Source organism: Engystomops pustulosus, chromosome 1 (genome assembly GCF_040894005.1).
Source record: "Engystomops pustulosus chromosome 1, aEngPut4.maternal, whole genome shotgun sequence".
In the NCBI taxonomy this organism is placed as follows: domain Eukaryota; kingdom Metazoa; phylum Chordata; class Amphibia; order Anura; family Leptodactylidae; genus Engystomops; species Engystomops pustulosus.
In genome coordinates this window covers 266,108,823-266,130,514 of record NC_092411.1, presented here as the reverse complement: position 1 = coordinate 266,130,514, position 21,692 = coordinate 266,108,823, and the positions used below count along the sequence as shown (strand labels likewise).

The following is a 21,692-nucleotide window of genomic DNA, read 5'->3' as shown; positions in this document are numbered from 1 at the left end:
GCCCATGGTGCTTAATCCGCCCCTGCTGCCCCATGTCTTCTGAAATAATTGAGATTTCTGCTCTTACTATGTGTAGCAGGATGCATCTTTATTACCTGTAGTCCCTCAGCATCAAAACCACATAAAAAAATAAGATTAAAAAAAAGTTGATAAAAAGTTAAGTAAATGAAGTCTGTAAACTTACTCTAGGTTATAAATTAAGTAAATCAAGCAAAAATACCAACAAGAAAAAAATATGGTTCTTGGCAGCAGTTATTCACAATCTACAGATATCTTGGCTCATGTCAATTGCAGTTTTTTTTGATATGTCACCTGTTCTGGGCAAGATGCCAATGAGGTGGGCAGTGTGAAAGATAAGCGCGCAGCGTGCCACACAAATCTGTCCACCTCCACCCACTTCATAAGGAATAACATCACTTTACCTCTAAGCACGGCACATTACTGGGAGAGTAATGAAAAGAAGTATTTATAATGTATTATATTATCAGTAAATGCTGAAATTGTGCCCATAGTCATGTCCGCATCTTCAGAACTGCACCATGGAACTGTCAATTTTCTTCTCTACGATTAAAAAAACAGGACTATAAAATGACCATTATATGAATCTAAAAGTTTCTTTGTACCATGTTAGCCACTGGTTAAATAGATAAAAGTTGAGAGTCCTCAGTTGTTGATCCCTTTTATTGGCGAACTAAAAAGGATGAAGTCATCATCCTTTTTAGTTAGCCAGAAAAATTAAGAAATTAAGCGGCACTGTGAAATCGGGTTTAGATCCAAAAATAGGGTGCAATCTTGTTGAGGTCTGACTCGAGGATCCCAAAGTTCCAATAATCCAAGGTATAGAAGCAGCACTCCGTAACAATTAAGTGTTTATTTCACAAGTGGGAAATACAACGTTTCAGCTATCTCAATGTAGCCATTTTCAAGTAACCTTAGCTGAAACATTCCCACTTGTGAAATAAACACTTATTTGTTACGGAGTGCTGCTTCTCTACCTTGGATTATTGGAACTTTGGGATCCTCGAGTTAGACCTCAACAAGATTGCACCCTATTTTTGGATCTAAATCCGATTTCACAGTGCCCCTTCATTTTTCTGGCTAACTAAAAAGGATGATGACTTCGTCTTTTTTAGTTCGCCGATAAAAGGGATCAACAACTGAGGACTCTCAACTTTTATCTATTAAATAAACCTTTCTTCTGCTTCTACCCATTGAAGAAAATCTACCATTTTAAATCCATCATGATAAACCAGAGACACTTACTCATAGATCCAGGCACCATGACTGTGGTAGACACGTGATGGCAGTAGTTTCAGTGGCTACTACATCTCCTACTTCTATGGGCTCATTCCCATGGCTCCATGTTTGAGCCAAGTGTCCGTTTGGGTTCATGGGTATGACGCTTGAGGCTGAGATGAGTGGCTGGAGGGGGAGCGTGACTTCAGACTTCCCTATATAGGGTTCTATAGCACCTAGAACCATGGTGTCACACTAAAGGACAGCTACCATCAGATACACTGATTGTAGACTCCTATAACTCACATTCGTTCTTATCTTTGTGATACCTGAGCCACCTGAGCAAGGAAAGTCTCACTTACAGACTGCAGGGAGACGTCACCGGCAGTGTGAAGGATACAAGGGTAGAACCCGGCTACAACTAAAATATAAGGAGCGTGAATAAATTATCAGCCCTAGGAGCCAGGAGGCGCTCAGGTGACGTCAGCTCATTAGCGTAAGCTCCAGCTTATTAGCATCAGTCTATATTTCCAAAGGAACGATGTCCAGGAAAGTAATAAAACACATTTCATATACCTGAGAAGACGACATACATATGAGTTATAGGAGTCTACCATCAGTATATCGGATAGTGGATGTCCTTCAATCCCTTGTCACAAACCATCGTAATAGCACGTTGGTAGGTGGCAAAGGGGAGTATGGAAAGTGCTCATGGGCTGAGCTCCCTCCATACAATACAGGTGGTTCCCTACTTAAGGACACCTGACTTACAGACAACCCCTAGTTTCAGGCGGACCTCTCTGCCCACTGTGACCTCTGGTGACCTCTCTGGATGTTACTATAGTCCCAGACTGCAATGATCAGCTGTAAGGTGTCTGTAATGAAGCTTTATTGCATATAATCCTTGGTCCCAAAAATTTTGAAAATCCAATTGTCACTGGGACTTACATATAAATTCAACTTAAGTGCAAACCCAAGGAACCCATCTTTTACGTAACCCGGGAGCTGTCTGTACAGGTGTTGGTTGCATATTGCAGCAAACACCTTGGTTGCATATTGCAGCAAACACCTGTGGCTAACACCCCTGATCGGTGCTTCCAGAGACATTTAAAAGTCGACACCGCATGGGTGCCGCCATATTGGCTCATGTCATTGACAATCTGTATCTATAACAGCCTGGAGTCTATATACATCTCCAGGACCTGCCATTTATGCAAATCTGTAACAATGGCGCAGATTTACTTACCCGGTCCGTTCGCGATCCAGCCGCACGTTCTCTGCGCTGGATTCGGGTCCGGCCAGGATTCATCAAGGCAGTTCCTCCGACATCCACCAGGTGGCGCTGCTGCGCTGAAGTTCCCTGAAATGCACGGAAGTTCACGATCCTATCCTGGATGAAGGTGAGTGCAAGCTCCGCGACACAATTTCCTTTTTTAAATGCGGCGGTTTTTCCGAATCCGTCGGGTTTTCGTTCGGCCACGACCCCCGATTTCCGCCACGTCGGGAAAACGCGAATCGGGCCCTTAGTAAATGACCCCCAATGTGTTGGTGGCACATGTTAAGTATCAGCACTATCCCAAAAGTTCTAATCTATCAAAATATAGAAACGGTTATTCACCCATAATGGAAAATTGCACAACACATAGTGCAGCACATAAAAATGTTTATAAAAAGTGATCAAAAGGTTGCACAGTCCCAAAAATGTTAGCAATGAAAACTACATCTGATCTTGCAACAAAATGACACCTTACACAGCTCCCTGTGCCGTAGTACGAGAAAGTTATTAACATCAGAATATGGCGAATAAAGCTTTGTAAATCTATAAAACCTATTTGTAATATAAAATCCCTGTGATCGGACAGACTCCAAGTATAAAGTAGAGGTGATATTTGGCATAAACAGTAAAAGGCGCAAAAGCAGAGCCCATAAGAAAACAGGGCAAATGCATTTTTTCATCAATTTCACTGTATTTGCAATTTTTTTTATCACTTCCCAGTACACGGCATGCAATATTAAATATCATCACTAGGAAGTACAATTTGTTATGCAAAAAAACAAGCCCTTATACAGTTCTGTACACAGGAAAATTTTATAAAGTTATGGATTTTTAAAGGAGGGGAGCAAAAAATGGAAACACAAAAATGTGAACTGCAGATAAAGATTCCTAACTATATGTCTCTGTATCACACAAAACCAAAAGCCTGATGCCAATCGAAAGATTAGAGTCTCATCCTTAGGCCCCTTTCACACTTGCGTTTTTCACGCGCGTTTTCTGCGCGTGCTTTTGACGTGCAGAACTTGCATTGCACTCTGACCCATTGTAATCAATGAGTCTTTTCAGACTTGCATTTTTTTTCACGCACACAAGCGCATTTTTTTTACGCGCGTTTAAATCTCGACATGCTCTACTTTTGCAAGTCACGCGCGTGAAAAATGCACCATACAAGTCTATGGAGGCGCATCAAAAACGCATTGCACTCTGAGACACTTGCAAGTGCAATGCAAGTGCAATGCGTTTTTCACGCATCAATTGCCATAGAAAAGATAGAACTCAGTCCTGAGTCCATTTCACGCGCATTTTCTGCGCGTAAAAACGCATTGCAATTGCATCAAAAACGCGCGTGAAAAACTGAGACACTGAACAAACTCTGACTGAAAACTGATTGCACTCTGATGCAAAATGCGCGTTTTTCACTGACCAAACCCTGATCGCACCCTGATCAAACTCTGACGTGAAATGCAACGCGAGTGTGGAAGGGGCCTTAAGATGACACCAAAAACAGGCTTCTAGGTACTACAGAACCTAAGACTGGTTGAAACCCCAGTTTCTTCCATAAACAGTACCACTATTGTTTATAGGACATGTCTGGGTTGCCATTCGAGACACACACAGAAGATTGGGTCTGTTTTTGGATGAAAGAATAGTAAATGAATTGTATAATACTATGCATACATAACAATACACTACTTACAATACTTATATGGGACAAGTGCATGGATCTGACATGTGTGACAACACTATAATGATGGCGAGCCATACAAGTCACACACATAACCCAGGAACACAAGAACCTCACACTATAGGGACGTTCAGGTCAAGCGGAAGCTGAAAGGATCCTACTTTTATTTCTGCTATGACCATTATCTTCTACGTCCACCACTGACAGATCTGTAAAGAACAAACAAGGAGCCCTGACAATGCAGCCCAATAGCGTTAAATAAGGCATCAGGCTCTGCTACATCTCTACTGATTTGGGAGTTCTCATTCCTTTGTACTCACCATGGCCTGAGCTTCCTTAGAAGAGTTCTGAAGAGGAGGCTTCCCTTCATATCATATTTTTATGAATCTTCTTAGGAAATAGGTATCATATGATGCCGGGCAGCAGAATTTCCTCATTGCTGCATACTGACTTGTGCTCTTTGATTTGTTATAATTGGAAACATGAGATTGTTTCCTAATTGTGTCTCTTGAGTTGAATTGTTGCAATGTTCATCAGGATATGCAGTAAGGACAAGGACTTGATCTCAGAATGCCCCCCCATGCTGGCCCTGTATCACCCTAATAGCATCCCAATCTTCCACGTATGTGCTACAATCTACCCCAATCTTCTCCTCCGGATTAGGATTGGTGGGACCTACCCCTTGTACTATTCTATCCCAGCACATACTTATGGAGGATACGTCTATCTCTGTATTTGGTCTATAGAATTTTTAGATAATCCCTCTGGAGCTGAGGTAGGGTCAAAATGAAAAATAATTGAGGCTTGAGCAGGAACGGTGATGCCACTGCTGAAAATCCCTACAGTTGGTAGCAAAGGTAGGCATATATCACTATGGGCGCAGGGTCCTAGTTTTTGGCGCACAATTCGTGCTATCATTTTCACTGGGATGTAAGATTTTGGCGCAAGGGGTTAATGAAGTGACGCTGGACCATAAAGTTTTAGAACTGTCTCCACATTCACAGAGATGAAACAGAACTCGGTAGAGCAGCTTTTTACAGTGCGCCAAAAATTGCGCACAAGAACAGTGTCACTAAACTAGAAGCACAGATTCCCAAGTGGCGCCCAAATTGTGCACCCCAAAAAAAGAAAAATTTGTCAGTGTTGGAAAAGAAGCGATATTGTGGTGCATATATATATACACTCACCGGCCACTTTATTAGGTACACCATGCTAGTAACGGGTTGGACCCCCTTTTGCCTTCAGAACTGCCTCAATTCTTCGTGGCATAGATTCAACAAGGTGCTGGAAGCTCCTCAGAGATTTTGGTCCATATTGACATGATGGCATCACACAGTTGCCGCAGATTTGTCGGCTGCACATCCATGATGCGAATCTCCCGTTCCACCACATCCCAAAGATGCTCTATTGGATTGAGATCTGGTGACTGTGGAGGCCATTTGAGTACAGTGACCTCATTGTCATGTTCAAGAAACCAGTCTGAGATGATTCCAGCTTTATGACATGGCGCATTATCCTGCTGAAAGTAACCATCAGATGTTACAGGGTACATTGTGCTCATAAAGGGATGGACATGGTCAGCAACAATACTCAGGTAGGCTGTGGCGTTGCAACGATGCTCAATTGGTACCAAGGGGCCCAAAGAGTGCCAAGAAAATATTCCCCACACCATGACACCACCACCACCAGCCTGAACCGTTGATACAAGGCAGGATGGATCCATGTTTTCATGTTGTTGACGCCAAATTCTGACCCTACCATCCGAATGTCGCAGCAGAAATCGAGACTCATCAGACCAGGCAACGTTTTTCCAATCTTCTACTGTCCAATTTCGATGAGCTTGTGCAAATTGTTGCCTCAGTTTCCTGTTCTTAGCTGAAAGGAGTGGCACCCGGTGTGGTCTTCTGCTGCTGTAGCCCATCTGCCTCAAAGTTCGCCGTACTGTGCGTACAGAGATGCTCTTCTGCCTACCTTGGTTGTAACGGGTGGGGATTTGAGTCACTGTTGCCTTTCTATCAGCTCGAACCAGTCTGCCCATTCTCCTCTGACCTCTGGCATCAACAAGGCATTTCCGCCCACAGAACTGCCGCTCACTAGATGTTTTTTCTTTTTCGGACCATTCTCTGTAAACCCTAGAGATGGTTGTGCATGAAAATCCCAGTAGATCAGCAGTTTCTGAAATACTCAGACCAGCCCTTCCGGCACCAACAACCATGCCACGTTCAAAGGCCTCAAATCACCTTTCTTCCCCATACTGATGCTCGGGAGAACTGCAGGAGATTGTCTTGACCATGTCTACATGCCTAAATGCACTGAGTTGCCGCCATGTGATTGGCTGATTAGAAATTGAGTGTTAACGAGCAGTTGGACAGGTGTGCCTAATAAAGTGGCCGGTGAGTGTATATATATATATATATATATATATATATATATATATATATATATATATATATAGCAACAGGCGCAGCAAGGAAGAAAAAATTGTTCTCAGACAGAAAAAATTCCAGTTTTCCATCTGAAAGTCAGTAATGAATGCCCCCTATACTGTTTGACAGCACTGGTCATGTGACTGCCCACAGTTTAAGAACAGCCAGAAGTTTAAACAATGGGTCAAAAAAAGCTGAGCCTGGTTCTGGTGCTGTATATAGGGGACTGGCAACCAGTGACTGTTATGAATTGGAGGCGTTTGTGTAGTATTTGGTCTGAAAGACTAGTGGAAGACCAATTAGTAAGGAATTACAGTAGTCTAGTCGAGAGTGAATCCGAGTGACAATAGGCATTTTTCTATTGTCAGAAATGGGCGGATTCTGTAGATGTTTCTGAGATGCATCCGGCAAGAGCGAGCAAGAGATTCAATATGTGGTGGAAAGGAGAGGTCCAGCACAACCCCAGGACCAGGGGCATATCTTTAGGGGGTGAAGAGGATGCGATCGCATCTGGGCCCAAGAGGTTTAGGGGCCCTTATGGTGTCACTTTCCCATATGAGAAGAATATTACTATAAACCATACATTATAGTCGGGGGCCTGGCGCAGACTTTGCACTGGGGCCAATCAACTTCTAGTTACACCACTGCCCAGGACAGCGGGCCTGCTGCCTCACTGCTATATTGATCCTACAGACCGAGATGGAGAAGTAGAGCGTTGGGTCGTTTAGTCGATGGTGGAAAGACAAGAAGTTCAGTCTTAGAAAGATTAAGTTTCAAGAAGAGAGAAGACATGATGTTAGAGACAGCAGAGAGACAGTCACTAGTGTTCTGGAGTAAGGCAGCGGTGATGTTATCTGCAAAAGTATCTAGAATGGAAAAGCCTCCAAAGTGTCCAATAAATTATGGAAAGTTCTTCAAACTGTCCCATACATAACAGAAAGTTCTCCTAACTGTCCCATTTACAACAGAAAGTCCTCCAAACGGTCTCATACATTAACAAAAGTTTTCCAAACTGTCTCAAAAATAATATAAAGTCCTCCAAACTGTAGCGTACATTATAGGAAAGCCCTTGAACGCACATTATGGAAAGTCCTCTGAAGTGTTCCATCTAAAATGAAAAATCCTCCAAAGTGTCCCATGCACAACAGAAAGTCCTCCAAACTGTCTAATCCATGATGGAAAGTCCTCTGAACTGCTTTATACACAATTGAAAGTAGGCTTAACTGTCCCGAACGTAATGGAAATTCCTCCAAACTGCCCCGTAAACTTTAGAAAGTTCTTCAAACTGTCCCATACATTTCTGTACGGAAAGACGTCCAATATAGAATCCATCTGTCAGATTTCTAGAACAGCCTCAAGTTTCAACTGGCCAAAAAGTTGACAACTCCTGTAGTGACCTCTACTGTACATGTTATTAGAAAAGATCCTTGATCCAAAGATGGATGGACCACCCATGGTATGTCCTCCATACACCCACCCATGTCACAATGACCTCCCGGGCAGTCATTATGTAACTGCAATATCTATAAAGGAGTCTTATATTTCCAGTGTTTTGGTAGAGTTCACATTCAGTCATGGGACCCCCCTGCGGGTGTATGTGATAGCACATTACTTCTCTTGCACTGGATCTGCATCCTCCATTGTCTCTGTGCCACCTCTAATAGCCGAGAGCACTTTCCCAGTGATAAAAAACTATTCTCTGTGCGTGTCGTAGGATTTACAATGAAATTACTGTAGTCATGGTTTAACCAGTTCAGTTTTGGCCACAGCACTAGTACTGTTACTATCGATGGGATTCGTGCATTTTACATCTATTTTTATGGTAAATGTGTTTAGAGATACCAACTGGGTCCTATGAACCACCAGATACATCAGCAGCCTCCAGCAAGGGGAAAGAGGGTGGGATCTTCAGGGATTTAATCATAGGACAATAAACCTAGTGTGAGGGTAGGATAAATTACCCCTTATGTAACTATGTGTACTGGTCCTTTAAATAAGTGTTCCCCAAAAATTCAAAAATTTTTCCCCAACCACCTGTCCGCGGCCCAAAAGCGGGCCATGGAACGCCTGGTTCTTGGCTGCGGCCAACCTCTGTAAAAGCAAAAAAAAAAAAACAATACTTACCTTCCCCATTCCCTTGCAGCAGTCTTCTCTTCCTTTACTTCCGCGTTAATGCACACCTGTATTGACGACGAGCGTCATGATGTCATCACATTGTATCTGCCAACAATAGAACCATGCATTAACGCGGAAGAGAAGTGAAGGAAGAGAAGATACTGCTGCAGGGGAATGGGGAAGGTGAGTATTGGGCTGAGTAGGGGATATTGGAAGCAGAGGGCGGGGGCAGCTAAAGGAAAGGGGACATGGGAGGAAGGCATGATGCAGGAAAGGAAACTTTGGAGGGGGCATGCTACAGAAAATGGGTGAAAGCGTGGGGGGGGTGCTTCTTCAGGAAATGGGACAACATAAGCTAGACACACAGGTAGTTATGGTGGGGCATGCAAACATACACCAGACCACATCCCACCACCCACAGGTCCCTGGAGTAAATTTATGTTTACAGCCGGTCCCTGGGCAAATAAAGTTTGGGGACCACTGGTTTAAATCACAGTAAAGTCCCACAGCAGAAAGGAATATAAATAGTCATGGACCATGCAGCAGTTGCAGTAGAGGTACCACCATGTCGGCAGTGTCCTGCATCCCGGGAATATGGTACCACTATGTAACAAGCAGCTGATATCATGGAGTAACAACTACCTGTAGTAGTGCTATTATAACATGTCGGAGTCAGGAGGAGACGTGTAAATCCATGGATTTCTATCATTACCTACTTCTGTTGATAATATGAAGGGTAAAGTGGTTCTCACAGAAGTAACCACATGACCCTCACCCTTGGGCTACATCCTTCACCAGAGAACATTAACTCATTATTTCCACCACTTATAATGCCAGGATGTATAATTAAAATATAATTTAATACACAGATCTCCAGATCACCCGGTAATTATATAATAACCCGCCATCTTTGTCATCTTTAGGAATAGGAGTCATGAGACGTGAATAATGTCTTGCAGACAATTCACACTTGTTGTGCACATCGTTTGTTACATGCAAAGTTACATTGTATTTAAAGTATTCCCCCACCATCCCACAACCACCAAATTTTCATATGAACAATATAGACTATTTTGTGATCATGGGCCCCCTCAAGCCACAGGAATAGGGGGGGGGGGTGATTGCTGTTGACTCATTCTCTATAGAAGAAGTAGTGGATTATAATATAGGCAATAGCCCGGGCCCAAGCTTTCTAGGGGGCCCATGACCACCCAAACCATCAACCAAATTTTTAGTGAGAAGGACCTTCACCCATGAAGTCCTCCTACATCTATTCCTGCTCTCAATACACATGTACACCAGAGCCATTTCAGGACCTTTGAACGTCCTCCAAAGGTACTGAAACTGCAGATTGAAAGTAGAAGGGACACATCCTCCATCCCCCAAGAAGTAGTAACATATGTAGGAAGTGATTCCAGACTTGTAGGGGCTATAATATTCATACAGCCCAGGGCCCATGGCAGGCATATCTTACCATTTTTTTGGCATTTACAACCTGCATAAAAAAATAGATATGGTTTTACGTAAAAAGTGTGCGCAACACAAAGCAGACTGATGTAACCTAAGCCAAGTAATAGGCAGTGTGAAGTAAAAAGCATCTTATCTCCTCCTATCTGCTGCGTCTACACCACCTCAATAATAGATCAAAGCGACACTTCTCAGTACTGCTGTATAATGTCTTTTAGCAAGTGATTAATTACCTCATTCAGACCTAGATTCAAAGCTGTACTGATCACTACTGCTATATAATGTCTTCTGTGCTGCTGCTTCTTCTGTTTTACTAACTCAACAAGTCTTGGATTCAAAATTATACTGTTCAACACTGCTGTATTACATTGACTGCTATGCTACTATGTAACTACCTCACCCAGACTTGGATTCAAAATTGCACTGCTCAGGACTGCTGCACAATGTCTTTTCTGCTGCTGCTGCTTCTAGTTAGTGCTTTACTATATCACCCCTATGATAGATCCATAGTTATACTGCTCAGTACTGCTGTGCCATGTCTTCTCTGTTGCTGCTGCTTCTAGTTAGTGTTTTACTATATCACCCCTATGATGGATCCATAGTTATATTGCTCAGTATTGCTGTACTATGTCTTCTCTGCTGCTGCTTCTAGTTAGTGCTTTATTTTATCACCCCCATGATGGATCCATAGTTATACTGCTCAGTACTGCTGTGCCATGTCTTCTCTGCTGCTGCTGCTTCTAGTTAGTGTTTTACTATATCACCCCTATGATGGATCCATAGTTATACTGCTCAGTACTGCTGTACTATGTCTTCTCTGCTGCTGCTGCTTCTAGTTCATGTTGTACTATCTCATCTCAGTCTTGGATTCAAAGGTAAACTTATCAGTACTGCTGCATAATATCTTCTGAACAGCATCTTCTAGTAAGTGCTTTACTATATCACCCCTATGATGGATCCATAGTTATACTGCTCAGTACTGCTGTACTATGTCTTCAGTGCTGCTTCTAGTAAGTGTTTTTCTAAGTCACTCCAGTCTTGGATTCAATGTTATACTGCTCACTACTGCTGTATAATATTATATAATACATGCGTATGTATATATACTGTACAATATAATATAATGTGTTGCTGCCTCTCGTACGTTCATAGATTGTAAGCTCTTGTGTGCCGTTGTTTCATTTGCTTGTGCTGTTGCTCTGTAATGTCTTTTCTTTGTTTTCTATGTCCCCCCATGATCTGTGCCGCGCTGCGGAATATGATGGTGCTATATAAATCAAGGTTATTATTAATAAGATATTATTAGTAAATTTGATATTTTTAGTAAGATTGTTATTGATATGGAAAGTTCATATCTTCTTCCGTTCCAAGTGCTACAGAAATTGAAAAAAAATTATTAAAAGTGCAAATTCAGAAATTTACAGTGTGTTTAATCGGATCATCAATGACAGTATTACAATGGACAATTATGTAAATGCCAAAGTTTATTCATTCACTAATTATTGTGCCATCCAAGCAGGGAACTGGAATTCCAACTAGATGCATGTGTATGTGTTGTGTTCTGCTGCCCTCTGCTGTTCATGTTTGTGCACTGCAGGTTTACTGTTCCACTGGATATATAAGGCGATGCTTGCCATTTATGTAATTATTAAAAATGATGCAGTAAAAAGTTATGTAGTATTCTTGGGGTGCGTTCATACATATCAGCTATAGCACTAAAAGACTGACCCCACTGATATGTGTGAACGCAGCCTTACATAGTCTGACGCCACCTGTTGCTTAACCCCTTCATATATAAGGACATTTCTAGACATTACTATACAATTAAGGCTGTGTGTATGCTATGGCTGCTACCACTCTAGTTACTCCCCTGCACAGAGACTTTTTTTTTCATTTTACAAAGCTTTAAAATAAATTTTATCGGCTTCAAGACACAACAAAACTATATAAATTCGGTATCTCAGTGCAATCTCAGTGAAAAATTAGAAGTTGTCATTTGGAGAGGGCAGTGAAAGTTGTAAAAACTAAGCCCACTAGAGAATGGCGCAACTGATTTTTTCATTTCACTGCGTTAGGAATTTTTTTCCAGCTTCCCAGTACAATGGACAAAAACTTAAATGGTGACACAAGGAAGTACAATTTACCTGCGGACAATGAGCCCTCATACTGGTTTGTAATTTTTTTTAAAAAACAAATGCAGATAGTGAAAATAGGAGACACAAAACTGTTGACACAGTCTTGAAAATGGTAAAGGAAATCTGCCATCAAAATCCATCCTGATATACCAGGGACATTACTCATAGATCCAGGCACTGTGACTGTGGTAATCTTCTTATATTTGTTATTCATGGCTTCCTTCTTCCCCGCTTTTAAAATTATGATAATTTGCTTGAAGGGCTCTGAGGGGTTTTACCAGAGCCCCTCAATGTTTTAGCTTCATGGGTTGTTAAACAGGAGCACTTCCCAGGCTGAGGGATCATGGTGGAGAGAGAGACAGAGAGACAGTGCAACAGCCTGTGAAGCTACTCCATAGAGGGGCTCTGGTTACAACCCAGGAACCTGGATCTATAAGTAAGTGTCCCTGGTTTGTCATGATGGATTTTGACAGTGGCTTTCCTTTAAAGTGTATAGCAAAGTTCATGTCCACATACACTAACCCCTGGAGGACGCACTATTTCAGTAACTCTATCCACAGCCAGATCTTGGCTGATCTACAGTCATGGCCATACGTTTTGAGAATGATACAAATGTTAATTTTTACAAAGTCTACTGCATCAGGTTTTATAATGGCAATTTGCATTTACTCCAGAATGTTATAAAGAGTGATCAGCTTAACAGCAATTAATTGCAAAGTCAATATTTGCCTAGAAAATGAACTTTTTCCCCCAAAACACATTTCAACTTCATTGCAGGTCTGCCTTAAAAGGAGCAGCTAACATGGTTTCAGTGATTGCTCCAGTAACACAGGTGTGGGTGCTGATGAGGACAGGGCTGGAGATCAATCTGTCATGATTAAGTAAGAATCACACCACTGGACACTTTAAAAGGAGGCTGGTGCTTGGCATCATTGTTTCTCTTCTGTTAACCATGGTTATCTCTAAAGAAACACGTGCAGTCATCATTGCACTGCACAAAACTGGCCTAACAGGGAAGAGTATCGCAGCTAGAAAGATTGCACCTTGATTGCGCTTGTATTTCTGTATGTGATACAAACATCTGACAAACACACATAAAAACCAGAGGGCAACAGATCATGTGAAAATATAATATTTGTCTCATTCTCAAAACTTATGGCCATGACTGTAGTGGTCACTGTAGGACAGCAAATAGAAAATGTTCTCTGTCCTGCTAGTCAGGAATGGAGCAGTAGATGGCCGTATAGCTGAGAAGACTCATTCTGCAGTTAACATAAGATAGAACTACCCCATTAGCTTCCAATGGAGACAGGTATGATTTCTATATGCATTAATACTATAAATAATTGTATGACAGCTGCTAATGTACTTCAGGACACTTGGTATAATATAATATAAAGATTTATGAGATAAGCTTTATCATCAAACTGAATCATGATAAACCAGGTACACTTACTCATAGATCCAGGCACCGTAACTGTGGTAATCTTCTTATATTTGTTAACCATGGCCTCCTTCCTTCTAATATCAATTTTTAGATTATAAAGTATAATAATAATTATAATAAGACTGAATGTCTCTGACACCTCACACACACAGCAATGTAAGCACAGACATACTACAGTTATGTCCACAATGTCCTGTCTGCAAGGCCACAACATGAGGATATCTGACAGTGTCCTGCGGCTGATGGGACTGTTACAGTGGGCAGAGCTGTAGGACAGAAGCCAATGCTGTGCTGCTGATAAGGAGCATTGTCTACAAAGCGGGAACACGTTCTAGAAGCCGGTGTACACATATTCCTCTTAGGCTGGACACGCACGTGGTGTTTTGGCTGGAGCCCGATACTGACAATCCAATAATGACGGAGCAAATACCTTGAGCAGAAGCAGAAGTCTCCGCTCGGGGATGTAGGACCATGTCCCGGCACGTTGCTGCATTTTTACACTTGGTGTGAAACTTGGCTGGAATTCTGGGCCACGCCTGATGAGAACAATGTATTCAGCCAACTGGTTGACCATAGAATGAATTATACCTTATACTCCAGTGACTGGTCAGAGTAACTTGGCAAAACAACTGAGACTGGCAGGTATGAAAGGCAAAGATTAAAGGGATTGTTAAAGGAAAACTACCATCCTGATAAACCAGGGACCTTTACCCATAGATCCAGGCACCGTGACTGTGGTATATTCTTATATTTGTCATCCGTGGCCTCCTTCCCTCTAAAATCAACTATTAAAATTATGCTAATGAGCTCGAAGGGCTTTGAGGGCATTACGAACACAATTGTAGAAAACAGGGGATGTCATGCAATTAATGATCTAATGATCACGTGACCAGGTACCATGTGACTAGCACACAGTTCCGCCCAGCAGCTCGCTCAGGATGACACGCTTCCAGCAAGGCGCTCTCATTGGTCCGATGGTTCTTTATATCCCTCCTCTTACCGATATGACGCCACCCCCAGGTGAAGGCTTAATCAGAGACAAAACGCGCGTCGGGGCTGCCGTCATCGCGGACAGATGAGGATTCCCCTCTGTCACTGGTAAGGATTTCCATTCCCCATTAGCCTAAATTTAGTCTACTATAGGACTCAGCTGCTTGCTCTCCTAGATGATACATTGGGTTAAAATTGCACTAGGCTTCAATTGTCTCTCCTTACCACCTGTATTTCAGTATTGGTACTATTTGTATTTCCTCTAATTCTGTCCGGTTTGACGGCATATCTGTGTCACCGCTACCGTGGCACCTTATGTGGGGGCCAAAAATAGTTTTTAGTATATCATGTTTTATCAATTTGGCAATAATAACGTACTTAATTTTTACTGATTTGGTACATTGTCTTTACTGAGTCTTGCCCTTCCCTGTCCCCTCATGTATGGGGTACCATAGGCTTTCTCTTTAAGGGCATTACTAGAGTCCCTTAGCACTAAGTGAAAGGTTACAAGGTATTTGTCTCTCCAAAAAAGTATATGACACTGAAGAACCTATGAAAACACTAAAACATACAGTATTTTTCGGACTATATTGTATTAGGGTGGTCTTTTAAAGGACATCTACCACCAGGATGAAGGATTGTACACCAAGCACACTGACATACTGGTGTGTACCCTGTCTGCCTTCCTATACCCTTGTTTTAATGAAAGTTTTCAAAAATCATGCTGATGAGTCTGAGGGGCTCCAGGCTACATTAATACCTCTAGAGCCCCTCAGGCTCATTTGCATAGGTATTTGTAAAAACCAGGAAAAAAGAAGTGCAGATCCTGTCAGAGGGGGCACACACCAGTATGTCAGTGTGCTTTGTTTACAATCCTTCATCCTGGTGGTAGATGTCCTTTAAACAATTTTTGTCAAGTCAGACCTAATAACAACATTTTTTAAATCCAAATGTCCCAGAGACCAAAATAAAATATATTATAATATATATTATTATTAATCTATGGAAATGCCCCAGGACTCCTTCCTTATGTTGTTTCGCTGTAGATGGAATTGTTATTTTTAGCTTAGCCAGGGGCGTAACTACAGGGGTATCAGCCATAGCAGCTGCTATGGGGCCTGCAGTGTCAGGGGGCCCCGGCATCCTAAAGAATGGAAGATGTGCACCATTATATACATATTATAATAATTCTTTATTTATATAGTGCACACAGATTAAGCAGCGTTGCACAGAGTTTGTCAAATCAGTCCCTGTCCCCAATGGAGCTCACAATTTAAACAACCTACCAGTATGTTTTGGAGTGTGGGAGGAAACCGGAGGACCCGGAGGAAACCCACGCAAACATGGAGAGAACATACAAACGCTTTGCAGATGTTGACCTGGGTTGGACTAGAACCCATGACTCTGGCGCTGAAAGGCAGAAGTGCTACCCACTCAGGCACCGATACTGCACATTGTACAGAGTAATATGTATATAACAGCGCACATCTTCCACAGCACAGAGCTGAGCCAGAAGCTCAGGTAAGAAGGGGACGGGGACAGCAGAACGGCAGAACACAAATATGTCTAAAAAAAATTTTTAAAAGGAAGGGGGGCCCTCTCCTCTGAACATAGACCATGGGAAACGTTAACTGCCTGGCCAAGAAATCCACAGTGTATGAAGGACATCCCCACCTCCTACTGGCAATCAGTTACAAATAATTAAAGTCACCTGTGAGAGAGATTGAATCGGTCGTTTGTAGCCAGCGTCCCAAGAGCACAACCCGGGAGGAAAGAGACTGGTAAGAAGCTTCAGCTGTCTGTCCTGTAGATCCTGTTCTCTATGTCCACAGCAGCCAGGCTTGCCCGTAATCTCCACCGAGTGATAAGAAAATCCAAAATAATCCGTCTCATAGAGAAGGCAAGCTGAAAAATTATTTAGAGTGATGTGAGAGTAATAAAAAACCCAGAAATAATAAAGTATTAGTAGGAGGAAGCCAAAGGAAGAAGTCTAGAGCTTCATCCAAAAACTTAGGTTCTCAAGCTGTTTTGGGTACCTTCCAGTCAGTGGGAAGTCTCCTAATAACTGAACTTCAACTTTCAAGATACTAGGAGTCTCACAAAGACAAAATAGTCTTCGTTACATCACAGTTTGGTTCTTATCTCTGTCTCCGTTCTCTTAGACCTGAAGTCAAGGCCTCTGCGAGTCACAACAGACAACAACTGGATTTCAAGAGTGAGGCCTCAAGGTGACATAAACATCATTGCAGTATTATAGTATCCAGATCTGCAGTCAGCACACTGTATATTGGTGAATTATTTTTGGTAAAAGATTTTTTAAATAATATATATATTTTTTTTTTACATACTTCACAAATCTCTATAAAGGGTTGGGCAAATGCCGACCGCCACTGCTTAATAATAATAATACTAATAATTCCTTTATTTATATAGCGCACATAGATTACGCAGAGCTGCACAGAGTTTGCCAAATCGGTCCCTGTCCCCAATGGGGCTCACAATCTAATCAACCTACCAGTAGTAGGTTTTGGAGTGTGGGAGGAAACCAGAGGACCCGGAGGAAACCCACGAAAACACGGAGAGAACATACAAACTCTTTTTTATGCCATGGAGTTCATATAATTAATGTATTTTCCGAGTGTATGGAACTGAAGCTGACTGCGATCGTTGCGGCTCACTCCATATCACTGCTTCTCCATTGCGATGGTAATACAGTATATGTTGATAGAAGTGTCAGCCTGCAGTCACAGTAACGGCCCCCCACCCCCCATGATGGAGGCTCAGAGAGAGATGCAACAATCCCACAGCCAGGCTTCAGCAAGTCACATGTATGATACACATTCTATGGGGGGAATTTATCATACACCGCGATGCACCGCGTTATGATAAAGATAACCACCACCCCCATCCTGACGGATACATGAATAATAATAATCTTTATTTATATAGTACCATCCTATTCCGTAGCGCATTACAAATCATAGGTGACATATTAAGAAGCTCAGGCCTCTTGATGTATCTGGGGAGCGGCCACGCCACTCGCCAAAATAGGTCAGGTCCAACCTGGCACAGTTTTAGTGGAAAAACCTGTGAATGAATACCAACGTTGTACTACTATAGGGTTTAGACTATTGGAATTTGTGTATCCTGTTGTCATTGTAAAGACTCAATTATTTACTATCTTTGTATCTGTGTTTCATACCACTATTGTGACCAGGGTCAGCTCCAGGTATCAGTAGGCCCCTGGGTGACAGAGCCTACGTGTGCCCCTTTACAGAGAACTCACGTGGCACCATTAAAAAATTGTGAAACTAAAACAGTCTCCTGTTCCCTAAAATATTTTCTAGTTTATTACCCCATACAGCCCCCTCATGGATATTTTATATAAAGCCTTATGTGGGCCCCCCCAGTAGCCCTGGGCCTCTATACTTGCCCTGGTATGCCCAGTGGTGGCACCGGCCCTGATTGTGCCCTTTATATGGTTTATGTTCCTAGTGATATATTTCTAATGGACCCGCTCTCTGTATTTACCAGATTACTACCTGTTCTTTACTCTATGGTTACAAATATTTAAAAACAACAAGAAACCAATGAGGTTTTAACCATTTATTGGCATTGATGCTTTACATCTACCGATCTATAAAATAACTTGTATGGACCAAAAGCAGAGAAGTCCTGATTGCTGGACACTACATTGATTCCATTTTAGAGGCCATATTAAATGATATCTCTAGTGGTCTCAATGATGTGACCCCCCGCCCCCCACCCCATTAATTCTAGGAATGAATGAAGTGGCAGTGAAAAAGATTGTAGCTGGCGAGCAGCATCTCATGTAACATCTAGACCAGAACTGGGCAGTGTACAGCCCGCGGAGCCACATCTGGCCCTCTAGTTCTGACCAGACTTGGTGAAATTGTTCAAAAATTTGAGCTCCCCGCCAACCCCCTTGCACCTGAACACTGATGTATCACAAGGTTGGTGCCGGATGTCCAATGGCTTTGGGGTCCTCCCTCCAGTCTTGGTCCGTGCTCATGCTGCATGTAGTGGTGGAGTTGTGCTTCGTTCCATATTAAAGGGGTTCCACAAAGCAAGTTAGGGCCCAACTTGCTGACCGGTAGGCATTGCATTGATGGGACCCCCAAAGATCATTAGGATGGTGGCCCATTGTATGCGTGTTGCACCCCTCGTAGCACTATTGAGATGGCTGGAGCAGCCGGTTGTGCATGCGCAGGCTCCCCCGTTCTAGTAATCTGTGGGGGTCTCAACACAAAGACCCCCACCGATCAGCAAGTTAGGCCCTATCCAGTGAATAGGGCTTAACTTGCTTTGTGGGAAAACCCTTTTAAGTAAAGGGGTGCTAGTCTATTGTACGTCAGGATGTGATGTTTGCTTTTTTTAAACACTGCAAAAGGTGACAATTTTCTAAACTGCGCAATCACAAGTTCTTCATCTCATCATTAAATGTTATTAGGCCTCCATATTGTCATTGAATCATTGTTATGCTTCATTTAGTGTTTTCATTTATAGAAGGATAGTGTGTGTATATATATATATATAAAATCTATCCACATACAGTATTTATTGGGTAGTACTGAGGTAAGTATATTCATCCGGCCCATGGGAATATTACTTGCCCACCGCTGCCATAGACAGATATCGTACTGACAGCGGAGGAGGCGAGAAGCAGCTCGGTAGTCGTCAGGTTGTCATCGCTCATGTCACCGCTTTATTAATCCCATTTTCAGGTTCGAAATGAACATAATGGACCTAAAGTAACTTTATTGTTCCATCTGAGGGTGGAAACCATTCACACAATAGAAGTGTATGATCCAGGGGCGGCTCATTAAGAAGCGTTAATAATAGCATTGCCAATTATATAAGAGAAGGTTTCATCAGGAGAAGGAACCTCTCCCCACTCCGAGTAGTCACTGGGAAATATACGTGGTGATCAGCCGCCCCACATGGAATAGTTCTTGAACTGGACCTATACACCATACAAGCTGTATACCTATAGATCAGATCCAAGACTCCAACAACCATCATAAATAACATGAATCTTCCCAACACTTGACGTTACGCCAGGTGTCGGTGCTGGAACCAATCTCAAGCCTTAACCATTTAAATGTCTCTGGCAAAGTGGCAAGTTTTCTTCAATTGCCCCCCTCCACCCGTGAGGGTCATTGGGGCGCGGAGATCGGTTGCTAAGAGTTTATCTCAGGCCGGTCCTTCAGCCTGATCTCTAAAGTCTGCCAGAGGCTGTACATGTTAAAGGGAACCTACCACCACAAATCCAGCTATAAAAGGTAGATTGGGTGGTAGGTGGATCAATGGGACGTGAGGATAGCCCTTTTAAGGGATAATCCTCACGTCCCCACACTTTTTTGTTAACTTTTATTAAACTTGTATGCAAATTTACTACTGGGGCGTGGAGTAGCCGCATCTGAGTGGCTACTCCACGCCCCGGTAGCCTCTTTTCCCCTCCTACCCACCATCTTCGGCGCGCAGCTCCGCGTAGCTGCGCGCCCTCGTCCGGCGATCCTGCCGTCTGCGCATGCGCGGAAGAGCAGGCCCACGCATGCGTGGTCACTGCTCGGAAACAGGCACGGGCCTGCTCTCCTGTGCATGCGCAGATGGCAGGATCGCCGGACAAGGGCGCGGAGCTGCGCGCCGAAGATGGTGAGTAGGAGGGGAAAAGAGGCTACCGTGTAACCTCAGATGCGGCTACTCCAGGCCCCAGTAGCCGCATAAGTAAATTTGCATACAAGTTTAATAAAAGTTAAAAAAGTGTGGGGACGTGAGGATTAGCCCTTAAAAGGGCTATCCTCACGTCCCATTGATCCACCTACCACCCGATCTACCTTTATAGGTAGATTTGTGGTGGTAGGTTCCCTTTAAGCCATCAAAAAAGGTTTAGTGTGTCAGAATATGAAAATTAAAACCCAGTGTAAAAACATATGAATACCTTTATAAATTTGGTATCCCCCATGATCATCCCAACTCAAGAAATAAAGGAGAGGTGTCCCTTAGAACAAAAAGATAGCACAAGAAAATGGCACAAAAGTATTTTTCTCCAATTTCATCTCATACCTTAACTGGAAAGAAGCACACACAGCTCTGTACATGACTTTTTTTTTACCAAAGAATTTAAGATTTTTGAAGGTAGGACATGGAGATAAAGATTTGCTGACCAAAATATGGCCACTATAGTGACATCAGCTAGTACTGTGTTCCTCTTGAACCCCCCCCCTTCCTTTGGCCTTTCCATGGGTCGCAATTTGTCATGGAATAGATACCATGAAGTGTTGGAAACATCGGCCTCTCTCACATAAGGTGTAGACATACTCTATAGTCTTCTATACTTCTTCCCAGAGACGACTGAAGGAAGACCAGCTGTCATGTACCTGGGGCACGTTCTATGTCCTTTGTAGAATGGTACCACGCCTTGATGTGATGAAAACGATTTGCACATTTGTACAGATGGAAGAACAGTCTACAAATATCAGACGAGTCAGACTCGGGGTCAGCTAAATAAACATTTGCTACACCATTACTCTACCCAGCGTAGGACTATGGTACCTTGGGTCCACCATAGGCAATGATTCTGGAGGACACTCTCCATCAACCTCTATAAGATAGAACACAGCAGCCCCCGAATTGGGTTGTCTTGTAATGGTTTATCATAAGGCCCCACCGGAGGTTCCTCAGCTACATATCCACAAGTCTCACATCTGACAAGAAGGAATTCATGGGTCCTCTGTCAAACTTCTACCAGCACGGTACAACAGAAATCCGGATCTGAAAGTTGTTTCACATCCACCACGGTGCTCATTTGCCAAAATTGGTTTAAAGCACCCGTGGTGTATTCAGCAGTAGTTTCTTTGACTTTGCACGTCCCGAACGATAGTTGACATTGTGT

The 21,692-nt window shown here is 42.8% G+C and overlaps 1 protein-coding gene across 2 annotated transcripts in view; it reads right to left on the bottom strand.

Moving 5' to 3' along the window:
* Window positions 1-16,646, bottom strand: part of SLC2A9 (solute carrier family 2 member 9) — a 175,632-nt gene extending 158,986 nt beyond the window's left edge. Inside the window, exon 1 of one of the 2 annotated variants that reach the window (XM_072126078.1) lies at window positions 16,488-16,646. The gene's annotated coding sequence lies outside the window, so the exon portion shown is untranslated. Of the gene's footprint in view, window positions 1-4,516; window positions 4,536-16,487 lie in introns of those variants that run through there. The other variant, XM_072126079.1, reaches the window with a different exon arrangement.
* Window positions 16,647-21,692: the final 5,046 nt, after the last annotated feature.